A 4,420-nucleotide genomic window follows, 5' to 3' on the forward strand; every position below is an offset into this window, starting at 1 on the left:
TAAAGACAGATATAAAGTTATCCTGAATGACAGTGCCACTTTTTGACACCGTTAGAATTGAAGTTTTACTTTAATAGGATACAGTCAGTAGACCTATACGTTTTCACTTTTCCAGGTGCTCAGTAAATATAAAAGTCAAATTTCATATTACTGTTACGATGTGTAATTCATTGTTTGCCCAGTATTTTCAAAAAACTGAACGATAAGGTACGAAGTTATCCCGATTGACTGTAAGTAAAGTTAATCTTTGCCACTGGCACAGCCAAAGGAGACTGTTGTAATACCACTGTGACACAAATAACTGCCACTCCCAACGGGTTGAACACCACGTTAAAACATAAGTTCTTTGGTAAAGGATCATTTCGGCGCGATTTCTTCATGCTGTTGCCATTGTTACTTAAGCCTGAAAATAATGGACATCTAATCAGACTTGTATTCCCATGAGAAAGGTAATCATTAGTACCTTTATAAGTAATTTTTATCACTATAATTGATTACTATGACTTAGTGTATCTGAGTATCTCGTAAGTATTTTTGTATTGGTACGAGATTAAAGGATGCCTTTTTTTTACGTAAGTAGTAGTAATACTGAATCATACAAAGCCTGCTAAAAATACCTTCGCAAAATAATTTCTGGATTCTCTCCGCTAAAGAACTGATACAAAATGAAATCAACAAGAAATTACGAAATATTGTTCACTGAGAGATGTAATCAACAATGAAAGGTGTAAATTAATAACTTAGAAATTATTTGATCTAAGTCAATTACTAAAACTGAAATATGTTCCTGCTCAGTTTCAAAGCTATCGGGATGTGTGTTCTTTATTACTTTTTGAGCAACATTTTGTTATTACGCCTATACTTAGAACCATAATTCATGGGATTGATAATCTGTACAGTTTACAAAGTTTTTTTTCGCATCGGTATAATTTCATTAGGAATAATAGTAGTGTTTACTGGTACAGGAAACTGTAAATGGCAAGATAAAATTTTTCGATTTTTTTAAAGAACTACGGTACTGGTACTTATTACATAATTCAGTAATGTGTTAAAGAACTGGTATCATTATATGATAAAAGTCTTGCCCATATGAGCAACGACGTAATGTGCTCAACGTATTATCGCTGTTTTTAACTTTCGAAAGAAGTTGAACTGACTGTCCATCTGTGAAAGAATGAAAAAATCATGGCTGTCCTGTAGAGGTCCTTCAGTTGGGATTTTTCTCTTACATAATTTTTACAATATGAACTATGAAGTGTGCAGATTTATAAGCAGTTTGTAAATTGTGACGTTAATATAAATTAACAGGCACAAAACCAAAACTAGAGCGAAAAACAGTACGGTATCAGTACAGAATTTTGGGACTCAAAGGCATATTAAAGACTTTAGCAGATGGAATGAATATGAAGAGCAGCCATAGTCAGAAATTAAAGAAAAACTTAATAATGATGACAGACAACAGAAGTCTATACATAATAAAAAGCCTTTTCCCAGCATATTTTACTGCGTTCTTTCAGAATATATTTTACTTCTCTCTTTTTCTCCAGCACACTTGTAATTTCTTCTTTGTATCCCTCTACTCCTAATTTTATATTTTCCCTTGATGTGTAAGTTCCTTGACATAATTACATTAGGCACTGGGGCATGGGAAAATATATAGATCTGATGTTAGTATTGATTTCTGTTTAGCCTGCTTATTACTTTTGAAGTGTAATAAATGACCTGTAGTACATGTTGCTGTGTTATATATAGACGTTTGATATTAGGAGAAATCAAACATATTTTAACAGTTTCGAAAATGTGGGTAAAACAATGCGGTCAGTATCATGAATAAAATTTAGGTAGGTGCTGGGAAAGATGAACAAAACAGTTATTTGATAAAGACATTTGATGAACATACCTTGTAGTGATAACACTAAATTTGTTTTTAAGCACCTAGTATACTCTTTTGCTCGATACCTCCCTTTCAGTGAAATGTGGACTGTGAGGTGGTACCCACATTCAAAGAGCATTCAGTGTATTAGGGTTAAATGATAATATTTAGTCTGGGTGTGAGGGAGCAATTAAATATTAAGGGGCAGTTTGGAGGCTGCATTACGATAGTAAGGTCACATGTACCATGTAACTATACTCGCTCAGTGACATGTACTGTGTTGTGGTGAAAATGATAAATGGCCATACTTAATGAAGGCCTGGTATTGCTACAAACAGATTTATGTCTGCAACAAATACCACACCATAACTAGTGAACTAAATGTTTACATTATAGTCAGAGACAAAGCAGCTAGCATCACAAAGAGCCTTAAATATAGGCCCATCACTTATTGAAACTGTAATATATAATAATGATGATTAAATCACTTGCACACACAAAATACATCAACTTGTAACAACATACTGGTATCTGACTACTTGTTTGTTCTATCAGTAAGTTTTCACCATGACATAAGCTTGTCTAAGTCCTTCTTGTTCCGCTGAATTTTCTTCATACATGGCGAGCTGCCTTTCACCTGCATGTCTAATATAGTAGGTGAAGTAATTACTAACAAAGAGATAGAGGGGCTGGCCAGTACTTACCTCAGCTCAGTACAGCCGATAGAAACACAAAAAACAACCGAAAATTTAAGCTCCTAGCTTTCGGAATAAATGTTCCTTCATCAGGCTGGAGAGAGGGGAAAGAAAGGGAAGAAGGGAAAGTGGATTTAGTTACTCACAACCCAGGTTATGAAGCAACAGGGAAAGGAAAACAGGGAAGGTAGCAAGGATGGAGGCATGGTTGTCAGAGGGAAGCCAAAGCTATTCTACTGCAGGTACTGTGCCAGCTTCAAACCAAAGAGGATGCATACAGAAGTAAAGAGGTGTATAGTATAAAGATGTAGGATGGAAAGATGCATGAATGGCTAAAGAGGAAAGGGAAAGAGGAGAAGACTGAAAAGTAAATGGGAGTGAGGTTGTTTAACGTAGGTTTAGTCCAGGGGGATGGCGGGATGAAAGGATGTGCTGGAGTGCAAGTTCCCATCTCCGCAGTTCAGAGGGACTGGTGTTGGGTGGGAGAAGCCAAATGGCACATACAGTGTAGCAGGTTCCTAGGTCCCTAGAATTATGCTGGAGGGCATGCTCCGCTACTGGGTATTGGACATCTCCTAGGCGGACAGTTCGTCTGTGTCCGTTCATGCGCTCAGCCAGTTTAGTTGTTGTCATACCAATGTAAAAGGCTGTGCAGTGCAGGCATGTCAGCTGATAAATGACATGTGTAGTCTCACACGTGGCCCTGCCTTGAATTGTGTATGTTTTCCTAGTAGCGGGGCTGGAGTAGGTGGTTGTGGGGGGATGCATGGGGCAGGTTTTGCAGCGGGGTCGGTTACAGGGTAGGAACCGCTGGGTAGAGAAGGTAGTCTGGGAATATTGCAGGGTTTAACGAGGATGTTACGGAGGTTAGGGGGACGACGAAAGGCAACTCTGGGTGGTGTGGGGAGAATTTTGTCAAGGGATGATCTCATTTCAGGGGTTGACTTGAGAAAGTCATATCCCTGGCGGAGTAATTTATTGATGTATTCGAGGCCAGGATAATATTGGGTGACAAGGGGGATGCTTCTGTGTGGTCTGAGGGTAGGAATGTTGTTGTTGGACAAGGAGGAATGTATTGCTCGGGAGATCTGTTTGTGGACAAGGTCTGCAGGATAGTTGCGGGAGAGGAAAGCACTGGTCAGGTTATTGGTGTAATTGTTGAGGGATTCGTCACTGGAGCAGATACGTTTGCCATGAATACCTAGGCTGTAGGGAAGGGAGCGTTTGATGTGGAATGGATGGCAGCTATCAAAGTGGTTTGTTGGTGGGTTTGATATGGACAGAGGTGTGGATGTGAGCTTCAACAAGATGAAGGTCAACATCCAGGAAGGTGGCTTTGGTTTTGGAGAAGGACCAGGTGAAATTCAGATTCGAAAAGGAGTTGAGGTTATGGAGAAAATTAAGGAGTGTTTCTTCACCATGAGTCCAGACCACAAAGATGTCATCTATAAACCTATACCAGGCCAGGGGAAGCAGCTTGGAATTACCCCTAAAGGACTTACCTTAAAAGTTCCCATCTCTGGGTGCAAGTCCCCTTCCACCAATCTCTCCTGGACTTCCAGAACCTTCAATCCTTAGCCCTTACCCAACTTGTCCTGAACCTCTACACTACTTCATGTAACCACCACTCCCAACAGCCCCTATCTCTCTTCAAAGTCCTCCACCTCTCAAACCCTTGCTTGGAGAAAACACTCAGGAACATCATCCTAGAAGCCAGCCGCAAACTTGAGTCCCATGCCACACACCACCTGAAAAAACTATCCACAGTGCTAGTGCAACACCCAAGAAGTGGGGTCCCTCTCCCTATCCCTCACAAACACCAACCACAACAGAACCGTCAACAAACCCCCCT

This window comes from Schistocerca gregaria, chromosome X, assembly GCF_023897955.1.
Source record: "Schistocerca gregaria isolate iqSchGreg1 chromosome X, iqSchGreg1.2, whole genome shotgun sequence".
NCBI classification, from domain to species: domain Eukaryota; kingdom Metazoa; phylum Arthropoda; class Insecta; order Orthoptera; family Acrididae; genus Schistocerca; species Schistocerca gregaria.